Here is a 10,665-nt window from a genome sequence, read left to right on the forward strand (position 1 = left end):
TAATAAGTTTGGCAGCTGACACATAAGTGTTCTTTCAGCTACGGAGGCAGCAGGCTGTGAGGGTGACAAGTGGGGCCCAGGGCTTCCCTGGTGGTCCAGTGGCTAAGAATCCCCCTGCCCGTGCAGCGGATGTGAGTTCGATCCCTGATCGCGGAAGATTCCATACGCCAAGGGGCAGCTAAGCACACGAGCCGGAACTACTGAAGCCCGGGCACGAGAGCCTGTGCTCCGCCGCAGGAGCCACCGCCACGAGGAGCCCCCTTGCTGCAACCAGAGAAAGCCTGTGCCAACAGTGAAGACCCAGCACAGCCATAAATAAATGCAGAAAGATTTTAAGAAGAACAATAAAGCACTCTTTAAAAAACAAGTGAAAATGTTAGCCACTCAGTTGTGTCCGACTCTTTGGGACCCCGTAAACTGTAGCCCGCCAGGCTCCTCTGTCCATGGGATTCTCCAGGCAAGAATCCTGGAGTGGGTTGCCATTCCCTTCCCCAGGGGATCTTCCTGACCCAGGGATTGAACCCCGTGTCTCCCACATTCCAGGCAGATTCTTACTGGGGCCAATTAAACCCTTGTTTGAATAGCAGACCTGATACTTAGCAGCTATGAGACCTCTCTCTCGAAGCCTCCGTTTCTTCACCTGTAGAATTTGGGTAACTAGAGAAACTTCTCACTGACTTGTGCTTTTGTTTGGTTGGTTGGTCATGCCACGCAGCTTGTGCGATTTTAGTTCCCCCACCAGGGATTGAACCTGGGCCCTTGGCAGTGAGAGAAAGGAACCCCAACTACTGAGCCACCAGGGGATTTCCTGGCTTGTTAAATGAGAAAGTGAGATAATGAACAGAAGATGCTGAGCCCAACGCCTAGGCCACAGTGAGTGCTTAGTCAAAGGCAGATGCAGTCCTTGTGAAATGGGGAGCTGAGTAAGACGGAGGGAAAAATCTGATTCGGAAGAAAAGGAGTTAAGCGGTGTGCTTTGGCAGCACACATACTAAAATTGGAACGATGCAGAGAATATTAGCACGGCCCCTGTGCAAGGATGACACGCAAATTTGTGAAGTGTTCTATAGTTTTGAATTTCTGTATGACTCAGGAAACTCAACCTGGGGCTCTGGAACAATCTAGAGGAGTGGGAAGGGGTGAGATGTGAGAGGGAGGGGATGTATGTACGTATACCTATGGCTGATCCATGCATTATGGCAGAAACCAGCATAATATTGTAAAGCAATTATCCTTCAATTAAAAATAAATAATTTTTTTAAAAGAAAATAAAAAAGGAGTTAAGTGAAATTCCACACAGAGTTTTATAAACCTTATGTTTAAAAAATTATCATATTTATTTTGGGATATACCTATTCATGCACATGAATAATTCAAAAGAAACAAGGATAAAAAATAGGTCTTCCTCCCATCCGTCATCTCACAGTTCCCCTCTGTGAGCCAACTAATATGCTAGTTTCCTGAGAATCTTCCCAGAAATTTTCAATATTGAAAAAATTTGTTTGAAATAGACTCACAGACTTAGAAATCAAAGTTATGGTTGCCAAAGGGGAAAGAGATAAATTAGGAGTTTGGAATTAACAGATACCTACTACTAAAAATAAAATACAACTTCCCTGGCAGACCAGTGCTTAAGACTCCACACTTCCAATGAGAAATAGGTTCGATCCCTGGTCAGGGAACTAAGATCTCACATGCCAAAAACAAAAAGGTAACTAACAAGGACCTGCTGTATAGCACAAGGAACTGTACTCAATATCTTGTAATAATATATAAGGGAAAAGAATCCAAAAAATATGTATATATAAATGAATTATTTTGTTCTACACCTGAAACTAACAGAACATCGTAAATCGACTATACTTCCTTTTTTTTTTTTTAAATCAGCTTCAGAGGGAAATGAGTTTTAAAGGGCAGAAGACATTGATGTAGTAAAGACAGCTGCCTGTGTGTTCTTGTTGGACCCCAAGTGGAGGGAGTATTTTGAAAGCATATTTAATTCTCTGCAGCCTGAGCCAGACTGGTTGAAGTCTTCTTAGCTATAATAAGACCCACGGGCTCAGAAAAGCAATATGATTCAGAAGCAGGATTCACAGCTACCCAAGCAGAGCCCCTCATGTGAGGCAGACGCTGTCAGGGCAGGGCAAAGCCAAACTGTAAGATCTGAACTCTGGACTGTGGACTCATTCCCCACATTCCGCGTGTGCCAAGCCCGCATTGCCAACATTCCCTGAGGGTTTAGGGCCTCTGCTCTCCTCTCGGACAGGGATACTCTGGGTCACATAGTTTTGCCTTCAGCTGCTGGAGAGGCCGGAGGACAGGTTAGAGGAGACAATGATCAGAAGCCAAGGGTCCCTTCCTGCATTCTCCCCACTGGCCTCCTGGAGTCCAGTTTCTATTCTGTAAAATACACATATATTTATCCAGGATCCACTGGGGAAATTTAAACCTGCTCAAGTCCCAAGACGCACCTGTTTAGTAGATAAACAGGGCTATTTGTTACCCTACTGTTAACACGGTAACCGTGCATAAATATGGCGCCAAGAGAGGTCACCCACTTACCGCCAATCTGTCAATCAAAAGGGTACTGAATCACCAAACTGAAAGATTTTGTGACCTCGGTAACACATTCCAGTACTTTTTATGTCAGAAAGTTTTCACTTGGATCTAATCTGAATTCACCAAGCTGGAATTTATCCAGCATTCAGTCATTAAGGAAAATAGTGGTGATCATCTTCCGTGTACTTGAAACATTCATTAGCCTTTGTCCCTTTAATACTAACTGAGGGACTTCCCTGGTGGTCCAGTGGCTGAGACTCCACATTTCCAGTGCAGGGGGTCCAGGTTCTATCCTTGATCAGGGAAATAGATCCCACTTGCTGCAACTAAGGAGAAGGCAATGGCAACCCACTCCAGTACTCTTGCCTGGAAAATCCCATGGACAGAGGAGCCTGGTAGGCTGCAGTCCATGGGGTTGTGAAGAGTTGGACAAGACTGAGTGACTTCACTTTCACTTTTCACTTTCATGCATTGGAGAAGGAAATGGCAACCCACTCCAGTGTTCTTGCCAGGCTTCTGGAGGGGGAGCCTGGTGGGCTGCTGTCTATGGGGGCACACAGAGTTGGACACAACTGAAGCTACTTAGCAGCAGCAGCAGCTGCTGCAACTAAAGATCCTGCATAATGCAATGAAGATCCCAAGTGCCACAATTAAGACCCAGCGCAGCCAAATAAATAAATATTTTTTAAAAATATTAAATGAAAGCCCATCCAAGTTCTTTCATCTTCCGTTTACATTCAATTTCTAACCCCTCATTTACTCCTGTGACTGTGGGCTCTCTTTTCTCGGCCTCCAATCCAGGCCAGAACTTTCTCGGTTCAGAATATCAAGAAAGACCTCTGACAGCATCTTTTACTCCACTCTTCTCTTCCCATGCATCCTTCAAACCTTTGGAGCTGCTTGCCTCGTTCATCTCAAGCTGGCATGTCTATAAGCTCAGCTATATAAAGCAGAAGATTTTGCCCATCTGACATTCCTAAATCTCAGAGCGAGTGAAGATGACACTCCCTTCTGGTCTGTAGGCAGCCCTGGTATTTATATTGCTCTGAACTCATGATGATGCTTGCAGAGATTTAATTTTCCTAAAGCTCAAATGCTCACGTTAATTTGGGAGAGGGTGGAGATTTGATTTCTTGAGCCGAGTCGAAGACTGAAGGACGGAGTTTGATTCCTAGACCTAAAAAGGTTTCTGGCAAGACTGTGAAACAAGCTGCCTTATTATTTTGGAACTCAGAAGCAGAAAAACAGAGATAGCCTGAGTAAACTTCCCGGAGTTTTGTGACTGGGTAAAGTCTCATGAAAAACTCAGATAGACAAAAAAGAAGTAGACAAAGGAGGAGGAAGAGGAAGAGTTTGAAAAGTAAAAAGCATTATAATTGAGGTATAAGCCATCCTATCCTGTTTTCAAATAAAACAAGCTTTAGGGAGAAAACAAGTAGACTTGAGAATTCCCTGGCGGTCCAATGGTTAAGACTTGGGGCTTTCACTGCTAAGGGCCCAGGGTTAAAATCTGGTGGGGGAACTAAGATCCTGAAAGTTGCACAGCCAAAAATAGAGATAATTAAAAAAAAAAAAAGAGAGACTTCGCTGGTGGTCCAGAGGTTAAGGCTCTGTCTTTCAATACTAGGGACGTGGGTTCAATCCTGGCTTGGGGGGGCGGGGGGAGGGCAGTGCTGAGAGATCCCACACCCCTTACAGCCAAAAAAACCGAAACATAAAACAGAAACTATGTTGTAGCACATTCAATAAAGACTTGTAAAATGGTCCACATCAAAAAAATCTATTAAAAATAAGGAAAGCAAGCAAGTAAAGATACATTACCTACTATTTCTCACAATATCCTTCCATTATTATGACTGAGGACCCTGAAGTTTAGTTAGATGAGATAAATTGGGCCAAGTGCCTAACACAGAGCCCTGAAACATAGTTGGAACTCAGGACAAGTTCGTTCTCTTTCTAACTGTATTGCTATTAACAAAAAGGGTTCATCAACTTTGCCGACAAAGGTCTGTATAGTCAAAGCTATAGTTTTTCCAGTAGTCATGTACAGATGTGAGAGTTGGACCATAAAGAAGGCTGAACACTGAAGAATTGATGTTTTTGAATTGCAGTGCTGGAGAAGACTCTTGAGAATCCCTTGGACTGCAAGGAGATCAAACCAGTCAATCCTAAAGGAAATCAACCCTGAATATTCATTGGAAGGACTGTTGCTAAAGCTGAAGCTTCAATACTTCGGCCACCTAATGCAAAGAGTCAACTCACTGGAAAAGACTCTGATGTTGGAAAAGATTGAAGGCAAAAGGAGAAGGGGGTGACAGAGGATGAGATGGTTAGCACCACTGACTCAATGGACATGAATTTGAGTAAACTCCAGAAGAGAGTGGAGGACAGAGGAGCCTGGAATGCTGCACTCCATGGGATTGCAAGGAGACGGATGCAACTTAGCAACTGAACAACAACAACAAGGGTTAAAGGAGTAATGCGGTTGACATTCTGCTAGCTGCCAATTAAACCCTCAGCTATATGGTCATATAAAACACAGGCAATAAATGGCGTCTATAACCAAACTGCCCAAGGAGGATTGTTCCCAGAGACAATCTGGTGTAAGTTGTCGGGCCACCTTGGGAGGGGCCTTGAGATGCCATTGAGTTCCTGCAACCAGTCTTATTTCCCTTAGTCTTGACAATTATCTTAATGTCATAGTCCAAGTCCCGTAATAACAGTAATAATTATCACAAGCTCACTTTTCTTAAGAGCTTACTGAGGACTAGGCTCTGCTTTAAACACACTCCACACATTATTTCATCGAGGCTCCAAAGACAAAATGTTCAGACACTGAGGATCCTTGCCAGATGGGAGGACACCAGAAACCTGGCTGCTGAGCTATCGGAATCTGAAAAAGTTTGAGAAAGCGAGAATAAATTCCATAACACTCTGCACTTTGGTCATAAAACCAAAAGATTAGGCTAGCAGAGACGAAACATGTTTCACAGGAGAAGGCAGGGGAAACGCAGCGTTGTGGTTTATTCAGTAAACCGGGAAATATGACTTGTGTTCTCCGGTAACCACAAAGAATTGAAACGTGTGGTTAAAGATTTAGGGGTTAGGGAGAGCGAGGGGGTGGGTAGTCTTGTTCCTTCTTGATTTCTGTTCGAGTTCCAGGGAATTGGGGTTTCCATTGCAAAGGGTGCAACTGGATATTTCCTCCACGTTTCATCGTTGGGACCTGGCAAACGGCATTTCCTGGCACTCGGGAGCAGCGAGTCCCAACAGAAGCGAGGTCGAATCCATTTTTGGAGCCAAACGCCAGCATTCCTTTGCGGTGAGTTCTGCAACCTCAAGGTAGCGCTTCCCTAGAGTGACCTCTAGTGGTGACCACGGGGAGTCGCCCAATTTTCCAGCCTATGGAAGAATCACCCTCGAAATGTTGCCTTTGTGGCAACAGAAGCCTCTCGGTTCTTTCCCTCACTAACTGCCCTGTGGTTGATGATGACAAGTAGGGCTGACACCATGAGCAACTCATTCCACTTGCTAATCAAAACCATGATGAATGCTTTCACATAGGGCTTCCCTGGTGGCTCAGTGGTAAGGAATCCGCCTGCAATGCAGGAGACTCAGGTTCGATCCCTGGGTGGGGAAGATCCCCTGGAGAAGGAAATGGCAACCCACTCCAGGATTCTTGCCTGGAAAATCTCATGGACACAGGACATTGGCGGGCTACAGTCCATGGCATCTTAGAAGAGCTGGACATGACTGAGCGACTAAACAACAACTCTTTTAAGTAAAACGTGAAAACTCTGAATGTGTTTAAATGTGCCCAAGCTCCCGGCTGTGGCAGCGATCGCCTTGTGTTGGAATGAGACACTTGTCCACCCGCAAGGGGTGCAATCTGCCTGGTCACAGAGTGGCTGTGAACGTTTTCTCTCTGGAGGGACCTTAAGACTTTATAGGAAAAATAATGGTGACCATCTACAACATGTGTTGAGATCATCTGAGGGTTGGGAGTATAGGTGTGTCCACTCAGGAAAAAATAGCTAAGAGATAAGGCTCGATATGTTTTTTATAATGACAGGAAGTGCATCCATATGAGATCGCTAAAATGCACACAGGGATAACTAGCTGTGTGTCTAAAAGTTTATGACTCAGAAACATTTTGCATCACTTTGATGACGCATTATCTTATTTTGTTTCGTTTTCATGACAACTGTTTGGTGAGGTATTATTTTCCTCATTTTTAAAATATATTTTTAATTTTTTTCTTTGCCGTGTGGCATGGAGGATCTTAGTCCCCCAACCAGGGATTGAATCGGCAGTCCTTGCCGTGGAAGAGCAGAGTTCCAGCCACTGGACCACCGGGGAAGCCCCTATTTTCCCTATTTTTTTTCCTCAAGGAGGAAATTGTTGCCAACAGGTGATAGCACCTATTGGAGAAAGACTGTGCTAGAAGCACCTCTCTCACCATATAGTGGTGAGTGAAAGTCGCTGTTAAAGAGATGGGACTACCCAGACCACCTGACCAGCCTCCTGAGAAATCCGTATGCAGGTCAGGAAGCAACAGTTAGAACTGGACATGGAACAACAGACTGGTTCCAAATAGGAAAGGGAGTACGTCAAGGCTGTATACTGTCACCCTGCTTATTTAACTTCTATGCAGAGTACATCATGAGGAACGCTGGGGTGGAAGAAGCACAAGCTGGAATCAAGATTGCTGGGAGAAATATCAATAACCTCAGATATGCAGATGACACCACCCTTATGGCAGAAAGTGAAAGAGGAGAGAGTGCTGCTGCTGCTGAGTCGCTTCAGTCGTGTCCGACTCTGTGCGACCCCATAGACGGCAGCCCACCAGGCTCCCCCGTCCCTGGGATTCTCTAGGCAAGAACACTGGAGTGGGTTGCCATTTCCTTCTCCAATGCATGAAAGTGAAAAGTGAAAGTGAAGTCGCTCAGTCATGTCCGACTCTTCGCGACCCCGTGGACTGCAGCCTACCAGACTCCTCCATCCATGGGATTTTCCAGGCAAGAGTACCGGAATGGGGTGCCATTGAGTTGGCTTAAAACTCAACATTCAGAAAACTAAGATCATGGCATCTGGTCCCATCACTCCATGGCAAATAGATAGGGAAACAGTGGAAACAGTGACAGACTTTATTTGGGGGGGGCTCCAAAATCACTGTAGATGGTGACTGCAGCCATGAAATGAAAAGACGCTTGCTCCTTGAAAGAAAAGTTATGACCAACCTAGACAGCATATTAAAAAGCAGAGACATTACTTTGCTAACAAAGATCCATCTAGTCAAAGCTATGGTTTTTCCAGTAGTCATGTATGGATGTGAGAGTTGGACTATAAAGAAAGTTGAGTGCTGAAGAACCGATGCTTTTGAACTGTGGTGTTGGAGAAGACTCTTGAGAGTCCCTTGGACTGAAAAGAGATCCAACCACCCTAAGGGAAATCAGTCCTGGGTGTTCATTGGAAGGACTGATGCTGAAGCTGAAACTCCAGTACTTTGGCCACCTGATACGAAGAACTGACTCATTGGAAAAGACCCTGATGCTGGGAAGGATTGAAGGTGGGAGGAGAAGGGGACGACAGAGGATGAGACGGTTGGATGGCATCACCCACTCGATGGACCTGAGTTTGAGTGAACTCTGGGAGTTGGTCTTCACTCCCGGCTCTCACACAGCTCTCACAATCCGTCAGTGAGATGCAGTCACGTGTCTCCATGATTGGTTGCTGCCACTTGAGGCTTCTCCCTGACTGAAGATCTTAGGTCTGTCCATACCCACAGCCCTTCTGTGTGTCTCCAACACATCATCCTAGTTCAAGCTCACTTGGATGGTTGAAACACACTTCTGAAATTGTTACACATTTCTTTGTTGACTGGGTAGTCTGCCTTTCCCCTCCTGGATTGTAAGCTCCATGAGAGCAGGAACCTTATCCATTTAAATTAATCAGCGCACCCCCAGGGTCAATCATGATGTGTATACAATGTGTTTTGGAATGAATGAGTGAACGAAAACATAACTAACTCAACAATTCCACAGTCTATTAAAATACTCATGTCTAGAGGCCCTAGCCCAGAGATTCTAACTTATCTGGGATGGGGCTAGGTATCAAGATAGTCAATCCTAAAGGAATCAGTCCTGAATATTCATTGAAAGGACTGATGCTGAAGCTGAAGCTCCGGCACTTTGGCCACCTGATGCAAAGAACTGACTCATTGGAAAAGACCCTGATGCTGGGAAAAATTGAAGGTGGGAGGAGAAGGGGATGACAGAGGATGAGATGGTTGGATGGCATCACCCACTCGATGGACATGAGTTTGAGCAAGCTCTGGGAACTGGTAATGGACAGGGAAGCCTGGCGTGCTGTAGTCCATGTGGTCACAAAGAATCAGACACAAGTGAGCCACTGAACTGAACTGACTGATCAAGGTAGTACTTTTTTTTGCTGCACCACACAGCTTGCAGAATCTTAGTTTTTCAAGCAGGAGTGGAACCCTGGCCACGGCAGTGAAAGTGCCAAGTCCTAACCGCTGGACTTCCAGGGATATTCAACATTTTAAAAAAAATTTTATTGTGGTAACATATCCATAACATAAAATTTATCATTTTTAACCATTTAAAATGTACAGTTCAGTAGCATTAAGGACATTCATGTCTTTGTGCAAACATCATCACCATCCATCTCCAGAACTTTCTTATCTTTCCAAACTGAATTCTGTCCCCCACAAACACACTTCCCGTCCCCCTTTCTTTCTTGCCTGGCTTAGACTGCAAGCCCCCCACTTTATCTGGTACTTTGCATACACCCTCAACACCCTGACCCCTCGACCTCTTTGGTGGTATTGGCCTGGCAAATCCCAATCTGGCAAAATCAGGCTCTTCACCTGCCCTGTGTCTGCAACCAGGCAGCTGAATGTAACTGGTTAAAACAGGCAACCAGGTGGAGTGGCCTCTTTTACATTAACAATTGTAAATCTGAGTGGGATCTTAGCACCACCCGCAGTGTTTCCTAAATTCTCTTGAACCCCCACAGTCCAAAAGTTCAGTGTCATACCTTCTAATCCAAACAAACCTCTTGCACTTGGGTAGTGACCTCACGCACCTAACTGAGAAAAGAGAAGCCTCTGCCCGCCGCCGCTGCCACCCACTGACCTACATCTGTTTTCACTTACGCGGCTGCCTGTCCACGAAAATGGATGAATTGCAAGGACTTTGCTCCTCAATTCCCTTCTCTCTCCCTGTCCTAAAGTTTCCCTCCCTACTAGATAATTCCCTTCAGCACACATGCCCTCATAGGTCCCATATTTAAAATCCCTTTCTTGGCCATCCAAATCCCACTCCATTTTTTAAAAATTTATTGTATTGAAGTGTAATTGATTTACAATGTTCTGTTAATTTCTGCTATACAGCAAATTGATTAAATTATATGTGTGTGTGTGTGTGTGTGCGTGTGTATATATATATATATATAGGCTTTCCAGGTAGCTCATGGTAAAGAACCCACCTACCAATGCAGGAGATGTAAGACACTTCCTGACCTTCCTGGGTCAGGAAGATGCCCTGGAGGAGGGCATGGCAACCCACTCCAGTATTCTTGCCTGGAGAATCCCATGGACAGAGGAGCCTGGCGGGCTACAGTCCAGGGGGTCGTCGCAAAGCGTCAGAAGCGACTTACATGTACGTGTATGTGCACATATATGTACGTTTGTACCACAGAGTCTTTTCCAATGAGTCAGCTTTTCGCATCAGGTGGCCGAAGAACTGGAGCTTCCAACGTCAGTCTAACATCAGCTTTAACGTCAGTCCTGCCACTGAATATATCATATGGTATATTGTACGCACGTACCACCTCTTCTTTATCCATTCATCTGTTAATGGACATTTAGGCTGTTTCCATGCTTTGTCTATTGTAAATCATGTTGCTATGAATAAAGGAATCCATGTGTCGTTTTGAATTATGGTTTTCTCTGGATATATAATCCCGAGAGTGGGCTTGCTGGATCATATGGCAACCCTATTTTTAGTTTTTTGAGGAACCTCCATACTGTTTTCTATAGTGGCCGCACCAATTTACATTCCTACCAACAGGGTAGAAGGTTCC

At 44.9% G+C, this 10,665-nt stretch overlaps 1 non-coding gene across 1 annotated transcript; it reads left to right on the forward strand.

The window, feature by feature from the left end:
- Window positions 1-971: 971 nt before the first annotated feature.
- On the forward strand, window positions 972-1,074 carry LOC128065803 (U6 spliceosomal RNA). Its single transcript, XR_008201172.1, has one exon. It is a non-coding gene; the product is annotated as a U6 spliceosomal RNA (small nuclear RNA).
- Window positions 1,075-10,665: the final 9,591 nt, after the last annotated feature.

This window comes from Budorcas taxicolor, chromosome 19, assembly GCF_023091745.1.
Source record: "Budorcas taxicolor isolate Tak-1 chromosome 19, Takin1.1, whole genome shotgun sequence".
NCBI lineage: Eukaryota > Metazoa > Chordata > Mammalia > Artiodactyla > Bovidae > Budorcas > Budorcas taxicolor.